The sequence below is a fragment of the Pan troglodytes genome, chromosome 6 (assembly GCF_028858775.2).
Source record: "Pan troglodytes isolate AG18354 chromosome 6, NHGRI_mPanTro3-v2.0_pri, whole genome shotgun sequence".
Taxonomy (NCBI): Eukaryota; Metazoa; Chordata; class Mammalia; order Primates; family Hominidae; genus Pan; species Pan troglodytes.
In genome coordinates this window covers 120697888-120725617 of record NC_072404.2, presented here as the reverse complement: position 1 = coordinate 120725617, position 27730 = coordinate 120697888, and the positions used below count along the sequence as shown (strand labels likewise).

General features: G+C 40.9%; 1 protein-coding gene and 1 non-coding gene across 34 annotated transcripts in view; one reads left to right on the top strand and one right to left on the bottom strand.

Moving 5' to 3' along the window:
* Positions 1-27730, top strand: part of SRPK2 (SRSF protein kinase 2) — a 288551-nt gene that overhangs the window by 59487 nt on the left and 201334 nt on the right.
* LOC112209982 (U6 spliceosomal RNA) lies at positions 6956-7062 on the bottom strand. Its single transcript, XR_002944952.1, has one exon. It is a non-coding gene; the product is annotated as a U6 spliceosomal RNA (small nuclear RNA).

Sequence of the window (27730 nt, the reverse complement as noted above, 5' to 3'; positions counted from 1 at the left end):
GGCTGGTTTCAAACAGCTGCCAAGTGATCTGCCTGCCTTGGCCTTCCAGAGTGCTAGGATTACAGGCGTGAGCCACCGCTCCTGGCCAGGATCCTGTCCTTGATTCATGCCAAGGCACTAGTATTAGCATCAATCAAGGCACTAGAAATACTAGTGCCTTAGCATGAATTAGGACCAGGATCCTGGCCAGGCACATACCTTTGCTATTGCACTATCAATGAAAAAAGCAAACAGTGTTTTAGTAGTATTCTCAGGGGTCACAGGAGTTCATGGCCCATACTTGGAGAGATGCCATTGACCATTGTCACTCAGTGTTCAGGACTGCTGTTCCTTCCTCTGAATTCTTCTGGATATCTCAGGTGGATGTTTCTTCCTTCATTATTATGTTAACAATATTTAAGACAATTAGGTGAGCTCCTTGAAGATGAGAAGTTGTCTCTTAATCATTATATTCTTCTATGTTTGGTTCATAGTCCCTGGATCACAGATAATTAATAAGTGCTTATGGAATGAATGAGGTGATTGAAATAAACAGATTTAAGAACCCCAAAACTAGTTTGGAATCTTTAACTAGAGGACGAATGGCTTTTTGTACCTCTATTCAAAATTCCTGAGGGCATGTATTTTGGGCATAGAACTTTGAATAGTTTACAATGATGTTTCAGAATTATACATAAAATATGAAATTATTCATCTTTGCTTTAGAACAAATTTCTGTGACTTAATTAACGCAAGAATGGATCAAAGGCGCGTACTTGAATATCTGTCCTTTCAAAACTCTTTGTAAAATACAAATAGACACTTTCTCAAAATTATTGAAAAAATTAGTTTTAATAGTTAATGTCATAACTATTATTATTCCTTTCAAAATCAGGGACAATATTGAGTTGACTGCTCTCCCTTTTTGTTGTGTAGTATTATGGTATTTAGTAGTGTTAGTGCAATCAGACAAAAACACCCCAAACAGGTTAGAAAGAAGCAAAACTTATTATTTTCAGGGATATTATCTTTTTGAAAAATCCAAGATTCTAATTTGAGAACTATTATAACCAAAAAGGGTCAAAATAAACAGTTCCAAACTACAGGAAAAAAGTGAAATACTTCAACAATAATTTATTGGATATATACAATGAAAATCATCCTATTTACAACAGGATTCAAAAATTATTTCTCTTTCATAATTAAGAAAATTTAACCCCTGATAAAAGTGATTTGAACAGGCCACTTAATTACAACAGAATACTAGCCTTTAAGGTCAGCGCTTTTAGCTTGAGACCCTTAGATTGGACTTTCATATTATCTTAAAAATCTGCGGGGTACAGTGGTTTATGCCTGTAATCCCAGGACTTTAGGAGGCTGAGTGGATCACCTGAGGTGGATCCACCTGAGGTCAGGAGTTTGAAATCAGTGTGGCCAAGATAGTGAAACCCCGACTCCACTAAAATTACAAAAAAATCAGTCAGCCGTGGTGGTGCTGGTGGCCTGCGCCTGTAATCCCAGCTGCTCGGAAGGCTGAGGCAGGAGAATCGCTTGAGCTGGGGATGTGGAGGTTGCAGTGAGCGGAGATCATCCTACTGCAGCCTGGGAGACTGTCTCAAAAACAAAAAACAAAACAAAACAAAAAAACTTGTAACAATTTTTACTAAATTTGTTTAAAGATGGTAAAGTTTCTACTCACCTTTTATTTTTGCCTTGTAATAATTTCAAATTAGTACTTTATCTTAAAACATTTTATTTTCAGGGTTTTGGTTCTAGGAGTTACATTGAAAAAGTTTTTTTTTTTTTTAAATATTCTTTCTTTTTTAAAGTTTTTTTTAATTATAAGAAACTTCAGACTTAGAAACTGAGCTGATAGCATATGAAACCCCTAAGTACTTGGCACCTAAATTTAACAATCATTAAGATTTTGTTCCATTTTTTTCTTTTTTGCAACTGTATTTAAAAGCAGTTGGCATATTATTGTTATATCTCTTGCATATTATTTCTCCCTTACATATTTCTATATACATCACTGTCTTAGTTGACTCGGGCTGCCATAACAAATTACCATAGACTGGGTGGCTTAAAACAACAGACATTTCTTTCTCACAGTGCTGGAGGCCGAAAGTCTGAGATCAGGCTGCCAGCATGGTCAGGTTCCAGGAGGCCCCTGTTCTTGGCTTGCAGATGGCTTCTGTCTCACTGTGCCATCACGCTTAGGAGAGTTAGGGAGCAAGCTGTCTGGTGTCTCTCTTTATATAATCCTATCATGAGGCCAGTTGTGGTGGCTCATGCCTGTAATCCTAGCACTTTGGGAGGCTGAGGCGGGTGGATCACCTGAGGTCAGGAGTTTGAGACCAGCCTGGCCAACATGGTGAAATCCTGTCTCTACTAAAAATAAAAAAATTAGCTAGGCTTGGTGGCAGGCGCCTGTAATCCTGGCTACTCGGGAAGCTGAGGCAGGAGAATCACTTGAACTGGGGAGGCAGAGGTTGCAGTGAGCTAAGATTGTGCCATTGCACTCCAGCCTGGGCAACAGAGCAAGACTCCATCTCAAAAAAACAAAAAAATCCCTTCATGAGCTTCACTATCATTGATGCCTTCCTCTAACCCTAATTACCTGCCAAAGGCCCCACCTTCAGATATCACACTGGGGGTTAAGGCTTCAACATACGAATTTTGGGGGGACACAATTCAGCCCACAGCAATCATGCATTTATTACATAATCATAATGCATTATCACAATCAACAAAATTAACATAATTTTTCTGGTGTCATCTAAAAATCAAGGCATGGGTGGCTCATGCCTGTAATCCCAGCTCTTTGGGAGGCCGAGGTGGGTGGCTCACTTGAGGTCAGGAGTTCGAGACTAGCCTGGCCAACATAGTGAAACCCCACCTCTACTAAAATTACAAATATTAGCTAGGTGTGGTGGCGGGTGCCTGTAATCCCAGCTACTTGGGAGGCTGAGGCAGGAGAATCGCTTGAACCTGGAGTCAGAGGTTGCAGTGAGCCAAAATGGCACCATTGCACTCCAGCCTGGGCAACAGAGCGAGACCCTGTCTCAAAAAAACAAAAAACAGAAACTCAATCCATGTTCACATTTCCACAGTCACTGTAGGGAATGCCTTTTTACAGTTGATTTATTAGAATTGGGAACTCAGAGTGTTAAATTTGTTATGCTTTTAAAATCTGGAAGTAGTTTTAAAAGTAGTTCAGTAAGACAACAGACTCTTTCCTCAATGTGTAGTATGAAAAAGGAATTTAGAGGAGAGATTGCTATAGAGTAAAATTTACTTAAGACGTATAACAACAAATGTAATGAGAACTTTTTTTTTGGTTTTCAGTCCTAAGAAATCAACTGTAAAAAGATGGTAATACCCTAAATTCTATATAACTCCAATATTCTGAAAAACTGGTACATATACATGTTTGAGTTGTAAATTTAAAAATAACATCTTGAAAGTATTTTCATTAAAGGTTTTATATTTCTAATAAATTATAATGGTATTTTAAAACAGTCCCAACACACTAAAGAAAAATTTGAGTGAAGATACTGTCAAAAGTCAAGCCACCATTTTGTGAGGTAACTTTACAGACTTTTCCAAAGCAGAATTTATCATAGTAGTTTAGTAAAACGTTGTAAAGAAAAGAACATTACTTTTTTTCTCTGTGTTTTCTATTAGCTGTAGTGAATATTTGATGTGAAATGCCATTCAAATATGAATTTAACCAGTAGGTGGCAACAAATCAATATCCAAATTTATTTTTAAGAAAAGTTCAAGAAAAATACTATAAATCGTAAATAACATTTGATTTTTTTCATAAATAAACATTTTGTGCTTTTGGCTTTAGTAAATGTTATTTAATTTGAAAATTTGGTATATATTTTATTTTTATACGATAAGCAAAGTTTTTTTTTTTTAGATGGAGTTTTGCTCTAGTTGCCCAGGCTGGAATGCAATGGCGTGACCTCGGCTCACCGCAACCTCTGCCTCCCGGCTTCAAGCAATTCTCCTGCCTCAGCCTCCTGAGTAGCTGGGATTACAGGTGCCCGCCACCACGCTTGGCTAATTTTTTGTTTTTTTTAGTAGAGTCGGGGTTTCTCCATGTTGGTCAGCCTGGTCTTGAACTCCCGACCTCAGGTGATTTGCCTGCCTCAGCCTCCCAAAGTGCTGGGATTACAGATGTGAGCCACCGCGCCCGGCTGCTTTTTTTTTTTTTTTTTTAAAGATGGTCTTGTTCTGTCACCCGGGCTGGAGTGCAGTGGCACCATCTCACTGCAACCTCCACCTCCTGGGCTCAGTCGAGACTCCCACCTCAGCCTCTCCAGTAGTTGGAACTAGAGACAGACAACACCATGACCAATTTTCAAAATGTTTTGTAGAAATGAGGTCTCACTGTATTTCCCAGGCTGGTCTGGAACTCCTGGGCTCATCCAATTCTCCTGCTTCTGTCTCCCAAAGTGCTGGGATTACAGATGTGAGCCACGACATCCAGCCCAAGGTTCATTTTAAAGCTATGAGTTGATTTTTGATAATTGAATTATTTGCTCATAGTTCTTTTAAAAACTGAATGATAATGCAATTGTTTGCTTTATTATCTTGTGGCTATAAATAATCAGTCATGGAATTGGGAATTTTTTGTCTTCCTTTATTAGAAGTTTAATAATTATTTGATAATAAGTGTTATTTATTTATTTTTTGAGACGGAGTCTTGCTCTTGTTGCTCAGGCTGGAGTGCATTGGTGCGATCTTGGCTCACTGTAGCCTCTGCCTCCTGGGTTCAAGCGATTCTCCTTCCTCAGCCTCCTGATTAGCTGGGATTACAGGCATGTGCCACCACACCTGGCTAATTTTTTTGTATTTGTAGTAGAGACGGGGTTTCACCGTGTTGGCCAGAGTGATATCGAACTCCTGACCTCAAGTGATCTGCCCGCCTTGGCCTCCCAAAGTGCTGGGATTACAGGCATAAGCTACTGCGCCCAGCCAATAAGTAGTGTTCTTTAAGTTAATTAATTTTTTTTTTGTTTTTGTTTTTTTGGTCTGTATCCCAGGCTGGAAGGCTGGAGTGCAGTGGCATGATCTTGGCTCACTGCAACCTCTGCCTCCCGAGTTTAAGTGATTCTCCCGCCTCAGCCTCCTGAGTAGCTGGGATTACAGGCGTGTGCCACCATACCTGGCTAATTTTTTTGCATTTTTAGTAGAGACTGGGTTTCACCATGTTGGTCAGGCTGGTCTCGGACTCCTGACCTCAAGTGATCCTCCTGCCTCAGCTTCCCAAAGTACTGGGATTACAGATGTGAGCCACCGTGCCCAGCCAAACTGTATACGTATTTTAATACCAGAAACATCAGGGCTAGGCGCAGTGGCTCATGCCTGTAATCCCAGCACTTTGGGAGGCTAAGGCGGGTGGATCATGAGGTCGGAGTTCGAGACCAGCCTGGCCAACATGGTGAAACCCCGACTCTACTAAAAATACAAAAATTAGCCAGGCGTTGGCCGGGCGTGGTGGCTCACGCCTGTAATCCCAGCACTTTGGGAGGCCAAGGTGGGTGGATCACGAGGTCAAGAGATGAGACCATCTGGCCAATGTGGTGAAACCCCATCTCTACTAAAAATACAAACATTAGCCAGGCATGGTGGCGTGTGCCTATAGTCCCAGCTACTTGGGAGGCTGAGGCAGAAGAATTGCTTGAACCCAGTAGATGGAGGTTATGGTGAGCCGAGATTGCGCCACTGCACTCCAGCCTGGCAACAGAGTGAGACTCTGTCTCAAAAAATAAAAAATAAAATAAAATTAGGTGGGCGCCTTTAATCCCAGCTACTTGGGAGGCTGAGGCAGGAGAATGACTTGAAACCGGAAGGCGGAGGTTGCAGTGAGCTGAGATCGCGCCACTGCACTCCAGCCTGGGCAACAAGAGCGAAACTCTGTCTCAAACAAAACAAAACAAAACAAAACAAAAACAAACTCAGAAATATAGCATTTTCTGATATAAATGACTGGAAGAAATCTGTGTATATTTATATGTTATAATGGTATAAATATAGTATATTAGTTGGTATTTAGATCAGTTATTACAGCATTAGGCTAGAATGGTAAATGGTACATAAAGCATGATACTGTTTATAAACATTTTCCAAAAGCTCATTACCAAATATTGTTAATAAATGTATATGTGTATTCTCTTCTGTCTCTCTCTCCCTCATAAAACTGTACAAAATGAACTAGCAGGGAGCAGAAAGTAACTACTACTGGAAAGTAGGAAAGAGATTGGCTCTCAGGACATACTTTTCAGGGAATATGGAGCTATTTTTTGTAATATTAGCAGTTTTCATTTATGAGGGATAAATGTTAAAATACTCTTTGTTCTCTCATGTATTGTTTGAATTAAAAATACTGTATACAGTTGAACATAATCCTGAGCAGAGCAATCCATGATTACTAAACATTAATTAAATTTGTCACTTCAGATTAGAAATTTTTGAAGGTCTTTGTTTTGTATATTATCTGTATACACAAACTGCTAAATGTTATTAATATTTGTTACAATCAACATTTCTGGGTATTATCCAACCTATATTGTTATAATTTCCAATGTAACATTTCATACATCACAATTTACATCCATAGTTTTAGGCTTTTTGGTTGTTTCTATTTATTTATTTGTTTGTTTGTTTGACGGAGTCTCACTCTCTCGCTCAGGCTGGAGTGCAGTGGCACGATCTGGGCTCACTGCAACCTCCACCTCCCGGGTTCAAGCTATTCTTCTGCCTCAGCTTCCCAAGTAGCTGGGATTACAGGCGAGTGCCACCACGCCCAGCTAATTTTTGTATTTTTAGTAGAGAGAGGGTTTTACCATGTTGGCCAGGCTGGTCTCCAAGTCCTGACCTCGTGACCTACCCACCTTGGCCTCCCAAAGGGCTGGAATTACAGGTGTGAGCCAACACGCCCGGCCTTATTTTTTTATGTAAAAAATTACTAGAACACTTCATGAATTTGTGAGTCATCCTTGGGCAGGGGCCATGCTAATCTTTTCTGTATTGTTCCAATTTTAGTATATATGCTGCTGAAGCAAGCACTTACTTTTTTTTTTTTTTTTTTTTTTTTGAGATAGAGTCTCACTCTGTCACCCGGGCTGGAGTGTGGTGGCATGATATGTGCTCACTGCAACCTCCACCTCTCAGGTTCAAGCTATCTTCCTGCCTCAGCCGTCCTAGTAGCTGGTCTTAACAGGTACCCACCACCACACCTTGCTAAGTTTTGTATTTTTAGTACAGATAGGGTTTCACCATGTTGGCCAGTCTGGTCTTGAACTCCTGACCTCAGGTGATCCAACCACCTTGACCTCACAAAGTGCTGAGATTACAGGCATGAGACACTGCGCCTGGCCTACAAAGCGAGCACTTATTTTTTAAATATCACTGTTTTCTCCTCCTGTGGATATCTTTTGTGCAGTTAGTTTTAAGGTTAGGAAGAGTAATTTTTTTTTGGAAATAGAAGGTATTTGGAATCTGAGTCCAAAGTTATGAGCAATGCTAGTTTCTATCATTATTTTCAGATTGTCTTTTAGAAAGAGCAACCAAATTTACAGTTCTGTTGATTGTATATATGTACTTGTTTTGCTTCATCCCCTTCAGCTTTTGGCTTCACGTTTTGTTTAGTTTTTTCAGGTGGCAGTGAGGAATGTACATTTCCCTTTGTTGATGATTTGTTGTGTGGGAAGCTGTGTTTTTCTTGGTGCTTTAGAATATTGCCTTTTATTATTCGCCCTTGTTTTGTTGGTGTCACTAAGGTTGGTCCTCTTTTACCTGCTTTGGGCCTTTGTGCTGCTGGCTTTCCCCAGTCTTCATCTGGTTGGCATGTGTTCTTTTTTTCTTTTTCTTTTTTTCTTTTAGAAATGGGGCTTCACCCTGTTGTCCAGGCTGGTCTCAAACTCCTGGTCTCATGTGATTCACCTGCCTTGGCCTCCCAAAGTGCTGAGATTATAGGTCTGAGCCACTGTGCCTGGCCAAGGTACGAGTTCTTCCTTCTGTCGTCAGCTTTGATGTCATGCCTTGGAGACTTTCATGACCGTTCCATCTGTGGTCCCTCCTAAGTTCGTGTTCCCTTGGAGATATGTGTCTTTTCCTCTAGTACTTATTTATTGCAACTTTCCGTACGCTTTTTGTGCTATTTACTGTGTTTTCCGGTAGATTTCAGTTCTGTGAGGTGAGGGCTCATATGTGCTTTATTCAAACTCTGAAAAATCAGGGCCTAAGCACAGTGTGTGAAATGTCGTATGTATTTAAAAAGTAGTTATTGAAGGAGTGAACTTTGCAAAGGTTTAAGTTTTGTATGTCAGAACTCATTTAAGTTTACTATTCATCTCTCTTGTCTCTTTACTCAGAAATTATTTTTTCTCCTTCTCTCTCCCAAAGCCAGGATATGGTTTTAGGATCAATAGTTTATGTTATGGATTATTTTTTATTTGTAACTCTTTGATATATCTGAACTTTTTTGTTGAATATAGTATGAAATATGATCCAGATTAATTGTGTAATAACTATTTGTTTTAAGTACATTTATTACGTATCATTTTATCGTTTGTGGTTAAGGATTTAACATTTAAATCTGACTAGAGAAATACTATTTTAGTCTATTTATTAGTACTCAATTTGTATTTTGTTTGTCATCACCTCTTTTTTTTTGAAATGGAGTCTCGCTCTGTCGCCCAGGCTGGAGTGCAATGGCACAATCTTGGCTCACTGCAACCTCTGCCTCCCAGGTTCAAGTGATTCTCCTGCCTCAGCCTCCCACGTAGCTGGGATTACAGTCATGCACCACCACACCCAGCTAATCTTTTAAAAAAATATTTTCGGTAGAGATGGGGTTTCACCATGATGGTCAGGCTGTTGTCAAACTCCTGACCTCAAGTGAACCACCCACCTCGGCCTCCCAAAGTGCTGGGATTATAGGCGTGAGCCATCGTGCCCGGCCTTCTTTTTTTTTTCTTTTAATTAAGACTCAGAGTCTCGCTTTGTCACTTGGGTTGGAATGCAGTGGCAGAATCACAGCTCACTGTAGCTTCAAATTTCTGGATTCAAGGGACCCTCCTTTTCTCAGCCTCTTGAGTAGCTGGAACTATAGGCATACACAGCCATGCTGGCTAATTTATTTTCTTTTTCTTTTTTTTTTTTTTAATAGAGACAGGTGTCTCACTGTATTGCCTAGGCTGGTTTCAAACTTCTGGCCTCAAGCAGTCCTCCTGCCTTGGCCTCGGAAAGCACCTAGATTACAGGCAGGAGCCACTGCACGTGACCCTCTTGCCACCACTTTTTAATCTTAGTGTTGCTGGCATCGGTGCAGTTTTAGAATCCTTCTTACTGTAAAGTATGGATGCCCTTTTAATCTAACAAATTATCGAATTCATTAATTCTGGTAGTTTCAAATTAATTTCCTTGGGTTTTCTAGGAAGAGTCATGTCAGTATTAAGGCGAATGTTTATTTCCCCTGTTGTTAATGTTTGCTACTCCTGCTCTCCTTTTTTCCCAACCATTATAAAGATTTCTAGCTATGGAATGAATAGAAATGGAGACAGGAGTCAATTCTCATGTTGTTACTGGTTTTATTTTATTTTATTTTTTATATTTTATTTTAATTTATTTATTTATTTTTGAGACAGTCTCGCTCTGTCACCCAGGCTGGAGTGCAGTGGCGCGATCTCGGCTCACTGCAAGCTCCGCCTCCTGGGTTGACGCCATTCTGCCTCAGCCTCCTGAGTAGCCGGGACTACGGGCACCCGCCACCACGCCTGGCTAATTTTTTTGTATTTTTAGTAGAGATGGGGTTTCACCGTGTTAGCCAGGATGGTCTCAATCTCTTGACCTTGTGATCCTCCCGTGGCCTCCCAAAGTGCTGAGATTACAGGTGTGAGCCATCGCGCCTGGCTATTTTATTTTAATTTTTAATTTTTTTGAGACAGAGTCTCGCTCTGTTGCCCAGGTTGGAGTGCCGGGACGTGATCTCGGTTCACTGCAACCTCTGCCTCCTGTGTTCAAGCGATTCTCCTGCCTCGGTCTCCCGAGTAGCTGGGATTAGAGGTGTATGCTACCACACACGGCTAATTTTTGTATTTTTTTTTAGTAGAGATGGGGTTTCACCATGTTGGCCAGGCTGGTCTCGAACTCCTGGCCTCAAATAATTTGCCCATCTCGGCCTCCTAAAGTCCTGGGATTATAGGCATGAGCCACCATGCCGGGCGTTCTTAAGCCACGGAGATGAGCCCTTTCTTCTGTTTTTCTACAGGAGAAAATGGGGAAAAATGCTGAATTGGGTGTCACTTCATTTTCTGTACCCTTTCCCATCTTCTGCTGCTCTTTGTTCTGTTTCCTAGCCTTCTATTTTTTTTTTTTTTTTTGAGACGGAGTCTCACTCTGTCGCCCAGGCTGGAGTGCGGTGGTGCGATCTCGGCTCACTGCAGCCTCCACCTCCCAGGTTCAAGTGATTCTCCCCACCTCAGCCTCCGGAGTAGCTGAGATTCCATGCGTTCACCACCATGCCGGGCTAATTTTTGTGTTTGTTTCCCAGCATTCTTAGTTTTCCCTGCTCTGTTTCAGAATCTTAACTAGGTCTGTCTCAGTCCTTGAGGTCTTCATCTTCTTTTAATACCCACTCTTCTCTTCCTCTCGAAACTACCTTATCCATCCACATTAGTACATGATATTTTGTTATCTTCTTTGATTTTTCAGATCTATTTGTATTTTAGAAAAGAGCTTTCTTTTAGGGTGAGAGAATAAATTAGATGACTAATAGGCAGTGTGACATGGTGAAATATATAAAGATTCAGGCAATGTGGGAGAAAAAAATTTGGGGGAGGTGGTTAAAACTGGCCCTATAGATCAGTAATATGTAAACTCTTATCTCACATCTGAGACTGGAACTTGCAGTTCTTATTCTATTTACTTATTTAAAAATACTTATTTTATTTTTTAAGGGATAGGGTTTCGCTATGTTGCCCAGGCTGGCCTTGAACACCTGGCCTCAGGTGATCCTCCCACGTCAGCCTCCTGAGTGTCTGAGATTACAGGTACATGTCACTGCATCCGGCTGAGTTTCTATTAAATTTTTTTTTTTTTTTTTTTGGAGACAGAGTCTTGCTCAGTCGCCCAGGCTGGAGTGCAGTGGCACAATCTCGGCTCACTGCAAGCTCTGCCTCCCGGGTTCACACCATTCTCCTGCCTCAGCCTCCTGAGTAGCTGGGACTACAGGTGCCCGCCGCTGTGCCTGGCTAATTTTTTTGTATTTTTAGTAGAGATGGGGTTTCACCGTGTTAGCAAGGATGGTCTCGATCTCCTGACTTTGTGATCCACCCGTCTCGGCCTCCCAAAGTGCTGGGATTACAGGCGTGAGCCACTGCGCCTGGCCTTTTTTTTTTTTTTTTTTTTTGAGACAGAGCCTGGCTCTGTCACTGAGGCTGAAGTCAGTGGCCTGATCGCAGCTCACTGCAACCTCTACCTCCCAGGTGCAAATGATTCTCCTGCCTCAGCCTCCTGAATAGCTGGGATTACAGTCGCCTGCCACCACACCTGGCTAATTTTTTGTATTTTTAGTAGACACGAGGTTTCACCATGTTTGCCAGGCTGGTCTCAAACTCTTGACTTCAAGTGACCCACCCGCCTCGGCTTCCCAAAATGCTGAGATTACAGGTGTGAGCCACTGCCCCCGGCCTTTAAAAAGTGTTTTAAAAAATACATTGGGCTGCATATTGATTTATTACTCCTTCCACTCTGCAATCTACCCTCCTGCCCTGATCCATTTTGGATGCAGTTGGGGATTTTGATTGGAGTGAGCCCAGGGATAGAGTCATTTGTATGTCTCCCCTGGAAGTCTGATAATCTGTATTTTTGGTATCTTCTAGAATAAACTCCTATAGACTGGGCATTGTGGCTCACGCCTGTAATCCCAGCACTTTGGGAGGCCAAGGTGGGCTGATCACTTGAGGTCAGAATTGAAACCCCGTTTTTACTACAGATATAAAAATTAGCCTGCTATGGTGGTGGCTTCCTGTAGTCCCGGCTACTCGGGAGGCTGAGGCAGGAGAATGGCGTGAACCTGCGAGGTGGAGCTTGCAGTGAGCCGGGATCATGCCACTGCACTCCAGCCTGGGTGACAGAGCGAGACTCCGTCTCAAAAAACAAAAACAAAAACAAAAAAACTCCTATAAATTTTAGAGTTGTTTAGATAAGCTAATCTGTATTAAGTATCTTGTGTTCTTTCATTCATTCAGCTAATATTGGGCACCTACTATAAATGGGCATTGCTAGGCCCTGGGGATGTAGTAATAAACCAGGACATGTGGGCCTCACCCTTCAGCATCTTGTTATCTTGTTATCTGGCTGTGGAGTCAGATGCGTAACAATTAATTCATCTCAAAATGCGGTGTAAAGTGGTGGGAGAAGTATCAGGTGCTAGGGGAAAGCTTCACCTGCACTTGGCAGGGAGGAGAGAGGTCAGGATGCTGGCCAGAGGTACAAAACCAAGAGATTGGCAGTGGTTAGCAAACTTCTGTAAAGGACCAGATAAATAATTTAGACCTTTCAGGCCAAGTGACCTCTGTTGCAACTGCTTAACTCTGCCATTGTAGTGTGGAAGCAGCCATGGACCATAGATAAACAAATGAGCATGATTGTGTTCCAATCAAAGTTCGTTTATGGACACAGAACTTTGAATTAACTAAGAATTTTTAGGTGTCATGAAATATTCCATTGATTTTTTCCCCAACCATTAAAACAAAAATGTAAAGGCCATTTGTAGCTCCATATGTTCTAACAAATACAGCTGGCATGCTGTAGCTTGCAGCCTCATGGAATATGCTGCTAAATTGCTCATTATCGGGGCTCTTTTGCTTATAACTTGAATTTTTTTTTTGATACGGAGTTTTGCTCTTGTCGCCCAGGTTGGTTGGAGTGCAATGGCACGATCTCAGCTTATTGCAGCCTCCACCTCCTGGGTTCAAGTGCTTCTCCTGCCTCAGCCTCCTGAGTAGCTGGGATTACAGGCTCCCACCACCACTCCTGGGTAATTTTTTGTATTTTTAGTAGAGACCGGATTTCACCATGTTGGTCAGGCTGGTCTTGAACTCCTGACCTCAGGTGATCCACCTGCCTCCACCTGCCAAAGTGCTGGGATTACAGGCGTGAGCCACCGCGCCGGGCCACCTTTAATTCTTTACAAAAACGTTTGCCATGTGGTAGACCTGTAGTCAGAGCATGCATTATGCTTTTAGCAGGAAAGAAATTTGTAGGTCGGGTTGAAAATCATAGTGTTTCTGTACCTCTAGCTGTTCTTTTGAAACATTCCTGTAATTCTGGGCATTGAAAGGCTGTTAGGATTTATGAGGGTGATTAATAAGTGGCATACATGCAGAGGGACTTGAATGGCATAATTGATAGTATTTAGAAGGCCAGTCATGATCTTGCCAATTATTCGCTGTGTAATATTGGGCAAATCAGTGCACTTCTCTGAGCGTTGTCTATCCATGAAAAAGAAAGTAAACTTACTATAGTTATTTCTCAGGATTACTATAAATAATGGAGAAGATAATGTACTTCAAAGCAGTATGAAAAAGTTCTTTGTACTATGCCTTTCCGCAGCTTTCTTTCAAATTTTAAAAAGTCACTCTGGCCACCATATGGGGAATGGATTATAGAGTGGTAAGAGTGAAAGCTAGGAGACTAGAGAGCATGCTGTTGCAATAGTCTAGTTGGTGGGTTGTAACGTGGCTTGGCCAGGTGGTCTTAGTAGAGGAGATGAGGTGGTCAGATTAAGGACTTATTTTGAATGTAGAGTTGATTGGATTTAATGATAGGGTATGAATTAAGAGGAAAGTCAAGGATGACTTTTTAAACATCATTTTTTCGTTTTTTTTTTTAATTTGTTTTTTAAAAAACTTGTTTTATTTATTTTTGTTTTTTGCTTGTTAACAAACCCTTGTGTCAAGGGCTGATGATTTCAGTAGATTGCACCGAGGGAGCTACTCTGCTGCCTATGAAACCTTGACCCCAAAGCAGGTCATCTATGAAAGGTTTAGTGCCAGGTTCCCCATGAACGTGTGTTGCGTGACAGGAGAGGGGGTGGCCACCTTTACTGCCACACCTTGTTTTCCAGGATGATGGCTCTCCGCACCAGACCCGTGTCCCCGTGTGCGGTAGGGCAGAGTGTCCCGCCGGCAGGGGACGGTAGCCAAGGCTATCCGAGGCCCCTCAGCATTGCCCTGTTTTTCCGCCTGGGCAGGATTCTGACTTAAGAAGCCTTCAGTCGTAGTCCCACAGATGGTAGCTTCGCCCTGTTGGCTTCTCAGCCAAGCACATACACCAAAGAGACAGGGTCTTCTCTTGTTTAGGCTGGAGTGCAGTTGTGCGATCTAGGCTCACTGCACCCTTGACCTCCTGGGCTCAGGTGATCCCCCTGCATCAGTATCCCAGGTAGCTGTGACTACAGGTAGGCGCTACTGCTACTGTGCCTGACTAATTTTTTAACTTTTTGTAGGCATGAGGTCTCGCTATGTTGTCTTGAACTCCTGGGCTGGAGCGATCCTCCTGCCTCAGCCTCCTAAAGTACTTAGATTACAGGTGTGAGCCACTGTATCCAGTTAACCTTTTTTTTTTTTTTTGCCTTGAGAAACTAGGGGAAAATGATGCCATTAAATAATGGACATCTTTTTTTTTTTTTTTAAAGACTTGGTTTCTAGTCTTAGTTCCTCATTAGGATGGCACGTGAACTTGTCTTGACATTTCTGTCTCTTGGTTCCTTTATGTGGACTGCATGACATTTACAGAGGGATCAACAGGGTTCCTTAGCCATACATACCAGCTCTTAATTTCACAAAGGCATGTAATAATCGCTTGTGACACCTTGTTAAAGAGCTAGAGAAATGTGTTTTATATAATTGTAAGCCTAGCTATTTTAACAGCCCTTCTCTAAAAGCATAGCCACTAGTTTCAAAGGTGCTCTTTAGTGGTGAGGTAAAATACTTTCTTTGATTCTATTTTGTTAAATGTTTTCTTCATTGACTTGTGTGAAGACTTAGATCACTTGATTATTAAGTTAGTATGTTTAAGGATGTTGACTGCTGCCTTTCTGGGGTAGAATACAGTTGGGATTTATAAAAGCTTGCTTGAATGAAACTGCCTCTTAAGTGATTGTTAATAATGAATGGCTCCAGTTGACTTCTAATATACCTTCTGCAATTAGCATGGTGGATTTTACAATAGGAAAAATAGGACTATTGAGTATTAATGGTAACAGATTTTTTTGATTTTAATTTTTATTTTTTGAGACAGTCTCGCCCTGCCACCCAGGCTGGAGTGCAGTGGCGCAATCTTGACTCACTGCAACCTCCGCCTCCGTGGCTCAAGCAATTCTCCTGCCTCAGCTTCCCAAGAAGCTGGGATTGCAGGCGTGCACCACCACATTCGGCTAATTTTTGTATTTTTAGTAGAGACGGGGTTTTGCCATGTTGATCAGGCTGGTCTGAAACTCCTGAACTCAAGTGATCCACCCGCCTCGGACTCCCAAAGTGCTGGGGATGGTAGCAGATATTGACAGTGCCAGGCATAGTGCCTCATGGACACTCTCACTAAAACAGCAACAGTCCTCAGCATTCTATGGGCCTACCAACTTTGCTTATTTGTATTGCACATTCATTAGCTAGATTTTCTGTTAAGAATAGTCTGGCCTGGTTGGGCGTGGTGGCTCACGCCTGTAATCCTAGCACTTAGGGAGGCCGAGAATTGTTTGAACCTGGGAGGCAGAGGTTGCAGTGAGCCGAGATCGCGCCATTGCACTCCAGCCTGGACGACAGAGCGAGACTCCATCTCAAAAAAAAAGAAAGAAGGGAGGGAGGGAATAGTTGGCCCAGTGCAGTGGCTCATGTCTGTAATCCCAGCACTTTGGGAGGCCGAGATGGGCAGATCATGAGGTCAGGAGTTCGAGACCAGCCTGGCCACCATAGTGAAACCCCATCTCTACTAAAAATACAAAAAAAAAAAAAAATAATAATTACCCGGGCATGGTGGTGGGGGCCTGTAATCCCAGCTACTTGGGAAGCTAAAGCAGGAGAATCGCTTGAACCCGGGAGGTGGAGGTTGCAGTGAGCCAAGATAGCGCCATTGCACTCCAGCCCGGGCGACAATGTGAGACTCCACCACACACACACACACAAAGAATAGTCTGACCAAAGTCTTTTTAAGGAAAGATAGTTTGAATCCTTCCAAAAATTTATTTTTCTTGAGCATACTTGAGTTGGTCTTTCATATCTGGAAGAATGCCTCCTTAGCTGAATTTTTTCACCCAGTTAGCTTGGGTCCACTACAGGAAAGATGTGAGCGTCATGTCCTCAAATTATTCTTATAGTGTTGAATATGTAGTACCATATCTTTTTGGAAATTACTGTGTTATTTCCACTTTGTTCTTCTTAGAATATTCACTCTAAAAGGCAAGAAACACTATTCCTTTATGTTTTGTGTTAGCATGTAGCATCTAGTACACTTTGGTGCTGAGTAAAGTATGTAGCAAGTAGCTGAGAATAAAGACTTTTTTGTTTTTAACATTCTTAACAGTGCCAGTATTATAATTTTATTTGCATTAAGAGTCAGCCCTTGCAAAAGTAATAGACTGCCTACAGTGTCTCAAACACGGAATATGGGTAGGTGTTTTTAGAAAGATTCTATGTGGTTCTCCTTTGTAGTTGGAAATTTGAAATTTAGGAGGAAGTCATATGTTGCCTGCTATTTTCTAACATTGGTGAAGGTAATGCAGACTTGAATATTTGCCACTGCTTGGGTTTGCAGAAGGCTTTACCTTCATTTGTTTTTGAATTTTGTTAAGGAAGTTTTAGTGTATACTTTTCTCTAGCGTTTTTGTCTCTAGCATAAAATTTCAATATTTATGTAAATGTATATTCTTACTGTTTCTTTTTGTAGGACTTTTTTTTTCTTTTTGGATGGAGTCTCACTCTGTCGCCCAGGCTGGAGCGTGGTGGCGCCATCTTGGCTCATTGTAGCCTCCACCTCCTGAGTTCACATGCCTGAGCCACCCGAGTAGCTGGGATTACAGGCATGCGCCACCATGCCCAGCTGACTTTTGTATTTTTAGTAGAGACAGGATTTCACCATGTTGGCCAGGCTGGTCTCCAACTGCTGGCCTCAAGTGATCCACACACCTCGGCCTCCCAAAGTACTGGGATTACAAGCATGAGCCACCGTGTCTGGCTGGACATTTTTGATCCTGTGTTTTGTCTCCAGCTGCACCCAGGCTGTGAGCCAGGGAGGCTTTAGAGTTTTAGTGGGGATCATGGAGCTGTGGAGAGCATTCCTTGGCCGAAGTGGAGATGTATAGACTAGCTAATAAGACATCTGTGCAAACTGTTTTTTTTTTTTTAATTGAGGTTATATTCACATAATATGAAATTCACCATTTTACGAGTGAACAGTTCAGTGGCATTTAATACATTTGCAGTGCTGTGCAGCCACCACTTCTGTCTAGTTCCAAGATGTTTTGTCACCCCAGTAGGAAACTCTACCCATTAAGCAGCTGCTCCCTATTTCCCCCTCCCCCAACTCCTGGGAGCCAATATGCATTTTTGTCTCTGTTGATTTACCTATTCTAGATATGTCATGTAAATGCAATTATATAACACATGACCTTTTGTGTCTGGCTTCTTTCACTTTGCATGACCTTTCTGAGGTTCATCCATATTGCAGCATGGATCAACATTCAAGTCTCACTCTGTCGCCCAGGCTGAAGTGCCGTGTCACGATCTCGGTGCACTGCAGCCTCCACCTCTTGGCTTCAAACGATTCTCCTGCTTCAGCCTCCTGAGTCACTAGGACCCCAGGCACATGCCCCTGTGCCCGGCTAATTTTTGGATTTTTAGTAGAGGTGGGATTCCACAACATGTTGGCCAGGCTGGTCTCCAACTCCTGACCTCAAGTGATCTGTCCGCCTCGGCCTCCCAGAGTCCTGGGATTACAGCTGTGAGCCACTGTGCCTGGCCCAACATTCCATTCCTTTTTATGGCTGCATAATATTTCATTGTATCTATACACCAGGATTTGTTCATCCATTCATTTGTTGGTAGACATTTGGGTTGTTTTCACTTTTTGGCTATTGTGGATAATGCTGCTGTGATCATGGGTGTACATATTATTTGAAGTACTAGTTTTCACTTCTTTTTGGTTTCTACCTATGAGTGGAATTGCTGAGTTGTATGGTAATTCTATGTTTAACTTTTTGAGAAATCTCCAAACAGTTTTCATAGAAAAGATACCATTTTATATTCCCACCAGCATTGTACAAGGATTTCAATTTCTCCACATATTTTCCAGTACTTGTTAGTTGTTGTTGTTTTTAACTTTTTATCATTAGCCATCCTTGTGGGTGTGAAGTTGTGCCTCGTTTTTATTTGCATTCTCCTTATGAATGATGTTGAGCGTCTTTTCATATTCTTGTTGACCTTTTGTATATTTTATTTGAGAGATTCTATTAAAATCTTTCGCTCATTTTATAATCAAGTAGTTTATTTTTGTTGTTGTATATATTCCAGGTACTAGATCCCTATCAGATTTGTTAATATTTTCTTCCATTCTGCAGGTTGTCTTTTCATTTTCCTGATAATGTCATTTGATGCAGAAAAGTTTTTAATTTTGAAGTTCATTTTACAGTTTTTTCTTTTGTTGTATGTGCTTTTTTGGTGTTATATCTAAGAATCTGTTGTCATACCCAAGGTCATGAAGATTTACCTGTATGTTATCTTCTAAGAGTTTTATGATTTCAGCTCTTATGTAGGTTGTCGATTTTAAGTTTATTTTTGTATAAGGTATGAGGAGGAAGGGGTCCAGCCTCATTTTTCTGCATGTGGTTACCCAGTTGTCTTAGCACCATTTGTTGAAGAGTCTGTTCTTTCCGCATTGAGTGGTCTTCATGTGCAGACTGTTATTGCTGTGCATGTGTATATCTGTTTATCTGGAATTCACTTTTAAGAACTGTATATGGGCCAGGTGCAGTGACTCACATCTGTAATCCCAGCGCTTTGGGAGGCTGAGGTGGGAAGATCACTTGGGGTCAGGAGTTTGAGATGAGCCTGTACAACATAGCAAGACCTTGTCTCTTCAAAAAAATTTTAAAAACTAGCTGAGTGTGGTAGTACCTGCCTGTAGTCCTACCTACTCAGGAGGCTGAGGCAGAGGGATTGCATGGGCCTGGAAGTTTAGGGCAACAGTGAGCTATGATCACACCGCCATTCCAGCCTGGGCAACAGAGCAAGACCTTGTCTCATTAACCCAGTTGTGCCTAGTGTTCCATTATTGGAACACTAAGCTTGTGGGAGTTATTTATATCCTGCTCCAGGTCATTGCCAAGGTCTGATTTTTTACAAAAAAAGTTTGCAACCTTCGGCATAAATGGGTTAAAAAAAGGAAAAGCTGTATATGAAGATCTTTGGCCACAGTTTGGTTTTTGATGGTAGATAGGGTTTTGTCACTTGAATGCAAAATTAGCTTTATAACTATAACTTTGAAACTAAATGGCTAAATTAATACTGATTTTATTTTTATTTTTATGGGTCGTCTTACAAGATGTATTTAGTTTGCCTCTTGATTTTGAGTACTGTGGAAATGAGCTTACTGGTTGCTGTTTCTGAAAATGTGTACTTTAACTTATTCTCAAGATAATTATTGATGTGTTTTTAAACTGAAAAACACTGAAGAAATTTTATAGATAAGTTTTCTCCATATTTTGTTTCACATAAATTGTGTCCATTTTGAAGATGTAGTTCCTCTTTTCCTCTTCCAAATGATTAAACTGGTAAAATTTTTGTATTAGAGGAATTAAGGTGAGAGGTGCTGAGCAAAATATGAATCTTCCAAGGTTTATTCTTGTACCTTGTTAGGGATATGCGTGGGTGTTGTGTGATTGTGAGAGAAACAGAATGTGTGTATGTGTCACTGATTTTTTAAAAGTATAGATGTTGCTTTATTATTTGCCTTAAATATATAGCAAAATCAACCTATAGACAATGCACCTGAAGAGAAAATGTAACTGTGTGAAGATTTAATAAAGTGGATTGGTGGAAAGACCATTTTATTATTTGGAATGTTATTATTTGGAATGTTAACAGAAAAACTTCAGCTGAATTAAATTTAAAGGAGTTTAATTGAGCAGTGAACAATTCGCGAATCGGGCAGCCCCAAGAATCACGGGAGATTCAGAGACTGCAGTGCAGCTATGTGGTGGAAGAAGATTTATAGACAAAAAAAAAAAAAAGGGGGGGAAGTGATGTCCAGAACTCGGAAGTGAGGTACAGAAACAGTCAGGTTGGTTACAGGTCAGCATTTGCCTTAGCTGAACACAGTTTGAACACTCAGCAGTGTATGAATGGTTAAAGTACGGCTGCTGGAGTTTGCCAGGACTCAGCTGTATTTACAGGCGCATACCCATAGTTAGGTTTTTCAATCTTGTCTACCTGTTAGCTTATGGATCCTCCACAAGGACTTAAATATTGAAGTACGGAGTCCTTCTCAGGCCATATTTAGTTTCCTTTAACCGGAAAAATAACTAGAAAAAAAATGTTTAAAGGGGCTTATATTCTCCCCCTGCCATCCACCCCCCCCCCCCCGGCAAGTGCGTTAAATTTAAGAGTGGATGTTGAAAATAAAAACTAAAAATTGTTAATCACCAGTATGTTTCTTAAGTAAGCTTTCAAGAATGTAGAAGGAACAAAGAGGAAGGTAATTTTTAGCCTTGATAATGTTAAAAAAAAATTCACAAAACCATAAATGGAGGGCTGTATACTTAAACTCTTCTATTCTTAGAAACGAACCTATAGTAGTAGATTATTCCATTTTGATTATAACCCAGGCCATATTGAAAAGGACGTTTGCAGTGATGAAAAATTGTGATTCCTTGATTAACGTGTAGAATTTAAAAATAGTGTGTTACATTTTCACAGAAATTAGATCTGTGAACATATGTTTTTCTTAGCTGTGATTTCCAAATTAATTTTGAAATATTGAGTGAATTAAGCAGTTTTAAAAGATGCAACAGATTTAATTTTCACCCTTTTGGATTTGTTTTTATTTTAGCTGAGATGTGATTCTTGTTTTACTTGAAAATATTGCTTGGGTTTTGTTTTAAAACATGAATTTTACTCATTCATGTAAATTATGTTTTATAGGTCGGCTTGTCATCATTTGATTTGTGACTCTCTATTCTTTGGAATACAGTGGTTAAAAACTGGATATGTAAAATACCGATACCTCACTGCTATTACCAGGATTTTATACCAGTGTCTAGTGGAATAGACCAAAGGACAGAGTCCTTGGACTCAGAACTTGCATGAATTCTGCAGTGTGCAAGAGTTTTCTGGAGAATTGGTACCTTACTCATATTCTCAAAGGGGATGGTGAGAAGCGTGTTTCAAAAAAGGTTGATTAAGCTAGAATATTGACAGTGAAGTTATTTGCTCTTAAGTGTGTGACGGAAAGAACATAAAATGAGTACTGAGTGACATTTCTGTTTACCCAAATAGCCTGTATTAAGGAATTTGGTAATGGTATAAACACTGATTCTTAAACATTTTGCTCTTAGGACAGACTCTAAAAAATTATTTAGGAGCCCAAAGAGCCTTTTAATGCAGTTTATATCAATTGGTACTTGCTTTGTCAGAAATTAAAAACGTGTAGTTGTCAATACACTTACTGTATGTTAACAAATAGCATATTTTTAGGCTGGGTGCAGTGGCTCACGCCTGTCATCCCAGCACTTTGGGAGGCTGAGGTGGGCGGATCACCTGAGGTCAGGAGTTCGAGACCAGCCTGGCCAACATGCTGAAACCCTGCCTCTACTAAAAATACAAAAATTAGCTGGGCGACCTGGCGTGCGCCTGTAATCCCAGCTACTTTGGAGACTGAGGTAGGAGAATCGCTTGTACCCAGGAGGCGGCGGTTGCAGTGAGCTGACATCACACCACTGCATTCAAGCCTGGGCGACAGAGCGAGACTCTGTATCAAAAAACAAAACCACAAAAATGAATAGCATATTTTAAAATAAGAATGTATGCTTTTGGCTCGGCATGGTGGCTCATGCCCGTAATCCCAGCACTTTATGAGGCTGAGGCTGAGTCGGGTGGATTGCTTGAGTTTAGGAGTTCGAGAGCAGCCTGGACAACATGGTGAAACCCCATCTCTACTAAAAAAATACAAAAATTAGCCAGGAGTGGTGGTGCACACCTATAGTCCCAGCTACTTGTGAGGCTGAGGTGGGAGGATCACCTGAATCTGGGAGGTTGAGGCTACAGTGACTGCACTCCAGCCTGGATGACAATGAGATCCTGTCTCAACAACAACAGCAACAAAAAGGGGTACTTTTTAAAACTAATGAGAAGAATGACATCATTGGACATTTTTGAAAATTTCTTTAATGTCTGGCTTAATTGAAGCCAGATTATCATATATGTGTCTGCCTTCAGTCTGTTGTGATATGTTATTTTTGTTGAAATATATGAAGAAAATATTCAACCCCATCCTGTGTTCTTGTATATTTTCTTTAAAGCAACAAGCTCATTTCATACGCTTTTGAGAAAAATGTCTGTCAGTTCCCCAAATTTGAATAACCAAGGCTTGTCTGTTAATAAGCCTTGCTGGCAAAAGCAAATAAAATGATTGCACAGGTGTTTTTCCTGGAGACATGCATTTTACTTTGGTTGGTAGCAGGAATACTTCCCATTTTAGCACATAGAATATGAAAACGCTGTCAACTCAACATTGAGATTTAATGAAATTAATTTTTTCATTGCTTCATCAAGAATATCCTTACATGAACCTGGCAACTTTTTAACTGAAAGTTAAATGCAAGGACTGCTAGTACAGCTTGGGGCCACCACATTGATTTGTGCTAAGATGCCAGCAGCTTAATCCACCATTCTTTTTATGTCGTCAGTGCAAATGTTGACACAGAAAGAGGCAAATAATGTCTTGAATCATTATGGAAATAGGTGTGATCTTGGAGACTTCTGAAGGTTTGTGAACCACACTTTGAGAACTGCTGGAAGGGATAAACATTAACACTGGGAGTTGCTTTGGCTGCTCTTCTTCCCCTCAGGAAAAAAGAGAATCAAATGAGAGTCTGATTTTCAGGTATAAAGGAGTGGGAGAGGGAACAAATGTTTATGACATTCCTATTCATTCTCACTTAAGCCTCATAACTGTCATGTATGCTAGATATTGTTGTCCCCTTTTTGCAAATGAGATAAACAGGTCTTGAGGGTTAGAATAGCTTGCCTAAGGTCATAGAACCTAGTAAGTATGGCCAGTGGGCGGGAACTAGTCTTCCCTAGGCCATGCTTGCCTCCATATGGATGTAACTGATCCTGGAGTGAGAAGAGGCTAATCCAAAGGTCAGAGTAACTTTGTCCTATCCTTGTATCTCTTGTGTCCTTGCATTAGTTTCTTATCTTTAATCTTATCATTAACCTTTTCTAATTAGAACAGTAGGAATTCCTCATTAGAAAGATGGTCATGGAAACAGCAGATAAACTGTTTATCTTTGATCTAATTTGTAAAATTAAAGTCATGGAAAAAATATTGTCAGAGTTACAAGTCAGGAACGTAGTTTATCTGGTGGGCTTCCTGGTTTTTAGAATTGTTAGTGCTAGTTTGCTGTTGAAGTGCTTACTTAGCTTGGAGGTAAAGTAGTGTAAGTGAGTAGATACCAGGCTTTATAAGCGGCCTTGAGAGTGTCTTGATTGAGTGGTGAATATACTACAGAAGTTAATGCAATATCCTAGGCCTTAATGCACAGTAATTTGAGAGGTATTTTCTTCAAGTTAAAAGGCACAGTTTTAAGATTACCTCAAGATGGCCAGGCATGGTGGCTCTCGCCTGTAATCCCAGCATTTTGGGAGGCTGAGTCTCTACTAAAAATATAAAAATTATCTGGGCATCATGGCGGGTGCCTGTAATCCCAGCTACTTGGGAGGCTGAGGCAGGAGAATCACTTGAACCTAGGAGGCGGAGGTTGCAGTGAGCCAAGATCGCGCCATTGCACTCCAGGCTGGGCGACAAGAGCGAAACTCAGTCTCAAAAAAAATAAAAAATAAAAATTACCTAAAGATGTCTTTTCGTTTAGTGTACACCTTTTTGCTTTCTATAAAAAGGCTGGGAGTTTCATAATACTAAACAGGTAGTAACTACAGAAAATTTTTAATGACCAATACCTATACTTTGAAAGAGGGTTAGGAGGAAAACCATCATAGAATCTCAGAATTAACAAAAATTTATTATGCATTGTATTAGAATCATGTCAAATACAACTTATCCAGATTTTTATTGTTTGTTCACCATGAATATTTGTTCGTTGGGGGTATATCTGGACTTGCCAAAGGAATGAGAATACATGTGTGTAATATTTAGCTTGATATTATGTTATAAGTGACTTTAGGGATTATCTAGTCAAGTTGTTTTAAAACAGTGGAACCTTTTCTTTAATTGAAATTGTATCCAGAGTCCAATATTTGAAGCATAAAAGCCAAGTGGTTGAAAGGTTGAAATGAGAGTCATGGGCCCAGAATTCTCATGTTTGCCTGGCAGCAAGTCCTTGGTTAGTAGTAATACACAGCGTTAGTGTGCATTAGTGTTCACTCTGTGCCAGGTCTTGTATTAAGCACTTTACATGTATGATTTCACAGTTTGAAAACCACTTATCTAGTTCAGCTTCTGATTTTTTTCTATTAAGAAACAGGTCTAGAGAGCTTAAATGAATTGCCCAGCATCTCAAACTAGTTTTTAATAGAGTTAGTATTATTAAAATTCTTATAGTCAGTTTAGCTAGTGGCATGTGTGTGATGTTTTATTTTCCAGTTGTTAGATTAATTCAGGTCTTTTGCAGTAAAATAAAAATTTCCAGAAGAGTATAAAATGGAAAAAATACTTGACTTTCAGTGGCTAGGGCTTTGATAATATTTTGGTGTGAATCATTCTAGGCTCCTTTATAAGTTTTCTATTTTTTAAAAATAGAGGTGGGATCCCCTATGGTGTGCAGGCTGGTCTCGAACTCCTGTGCTCAAGTGATCTTCCTGCCTCAGCCTCCCAGAGTGCTGGGGTTCCAGGCAGGAGCCACTGCACCCAGCTCATAAATTGTTTCTTTATTAGAAAAATTGACATACCCACCATACCATTTTATTGTGAGTTTTTAAATGCTTAAGAATATATTCTAAGCAATTTCCTGTTTTCCTACATATACTTTGTAAGAATGATTAATGAGATTTCACTACATTTGAGCAATTTACTTAATCAGTTTCTCATTATTCGACATTTATGTTTACAGGTTTTTCTTTTGTTCCTTTTCTAGAACATTAACTTCTAGATTTCCAATTACTATGTCAGCCGGCATTTACAAAATATGTTTTGGGCCGGGCATGGTGGCTAACGCCTGCAATCCCAGCACTTTGGGAGGCTAAGGCGGGCAGATCGCCTGAGGTCAGGAGTTTGAGACCAGCCTGGCCAACATGGTGAAACCCTGTCTCTACCAAAAATACAAAAATTGGCCGGGCGTGATGGTGCACACCTGTAGTCCCAGCTGCTCAGGAGGCTGAGGCAGAATTGCTTGAACCTGGGAGGCAGAGGTTGCAGTGAGCTGAGATTCTGCCACTGCATTCCAGCCTGGGTGACAGAGCAAGACTCTGTCTTGAAAAAATAAAAAATGTGTTTTGAAACATGTTGCCCAGGTAATCTTTGGGAAGGATTTGCCAGTTTATTTTTCAAGACAGGGTCTTACTCTGTCGTCCAGGCTGGAGTGCAGTGGTGCGATCTCAGCTCAGTGTAACCTCCGCCTCCTGGGTTCAAGTGATTTTCGTATCTCAACCTCCCAAGTAGCTTGGATTACAGGCATGTGCTATGACCCCCGGTTAATTTTTCATATTTTTAGTAGAGACGGGGTTTCACCATGTTGGCCAGGCTGGTCTCTAGCTCCTGGCCTCAAATTACTGGCCAGCCTCGCCTCCCAAAGTGTGTGAACCACCACGCCCAACTGGTTTTGCCAGTTCATATGTTCATAATACATGTTATTGAATTTTTGTGAGCCCTGGACAATGCAGTTAAAACAAATAGATGTCATTTTAATTTACGTTTTTTTGGATATAAATGAGGTGCGACTTTGCCCTTTTATATTAATTAGTTATTTGTTTTTTCGTTTGTATACTGCCAGTTCTTTTACTTTGCTTGTTTTTCTATTTGAATGTTTTTTCTTTTTAAATAAGAAAAGGAGTTCAAGATATATACACCCACTGACAATGTACCTCACTGCCCCTCCAACAGTTCATGATGTCTGTTGCTTTTTTTTTTTTTGAGACAGAGTCTCGCTCTGTTGTCCAGGCTGGAGTGCAGTGGTGCAATCTTTGCTGACTGCAACCTCCACCTCCCTAGTTCAAGGGATTCTCCTCCCTCAGCCTCCCAAGTAGCTGGGATTACAGCTCCACGACGCCACACCTGGCTAATTTTTTTGTATTTTAGTAGAGATGGAGTTTCACCGTGTTACCCAGACTGGTTTCAAACTCCTGAGCTCAGGCATTCCACCCGCCTCGGCCTCCCAAAGTGCTGGGATTACAGGTGTGAGCCACTGTGCCTGGCCAATTTTTTTTTTTTTTGAGATGGAGTCTCACTCTGTTGCCCAGGCGGGAGTGCAGTGGTGTGATCTTGGCTCACTGCAACCTCTGCCTTCCGGGTTCAAGCGATTCTCCTGCCTCAGCTGCCCGAGTAGCTGGGATTACAGGTGCGCATCACCACACCCTGCTAATTTTTTTGTATTTTGGTAGAGATGGGGTTTTACCATGTTACCCTGGCTGGCCTCAAATTCCTGAGCTCAGGCAATCCGCCCATGTTGGCCTCCCAAAGTGCTGGGATTACAGGCTTGAGCCACTGCACCTGGTAATTTAAAAAAAAAAAAAAAATTACCTTTTGACAAAAGTAAGTCCTAACTTTTTTTTCCCCTTACATGCATGTAATGCCTGATTGTCTTGTCTTTTGTGATATTATTGCCCACTGACCATTGCCTACATTCATTAATTCATTAGTTGTTTCAAATGGTGATAGTGTAATTTTATTATTCCTTATTTATTCATTTCTGGAATATTTTGTAAAGAGAAACTTTCTTGCCTGGTGTGGTATCTCATGCCTGTCATCCCAGCACTTGGGGGAGGCCAAGGTGGGAGGATCACTTGAGGCCAGGAATTTGAGCCTAGAGTGGGGAACATAGTGAGACCTCATTTCTACAAAAAAGATAAATATTCCCATATCAACTGTTTGTATACTTCAGGTTGAGTTTGTGAGGGAAAGTCAGGATGCATGCTTGATTCTTTCCTTTTGCTTAGCACATTGAAAATAGTTGATTTACTGGCTTCCAAAAAGATGAAAAGAATTAAGTGACTTATGGATTCAGGAATGTTTGGGTTTTATTATATTTGTTGATACATATGATTTTATCTGCAGCCAGCAGGCACTCCATTAAAATTGCATCTGAGGTGCAGGGCTGAGATTAAATTTACCTATTCTGGAAATTTAACATATTTAATGACCATTTGTGTCTGACTTTGTTTACATAGTATAATGTTTTCAAGGTTCATCTACCCCCCCCTTCTTTTTTTTTTTTTTTTTTTTGACAGAGTCTCACTCTGTTGCTTAGGCTAGAGTGCAGTGGCATGATCTCGGCTCACCGCAA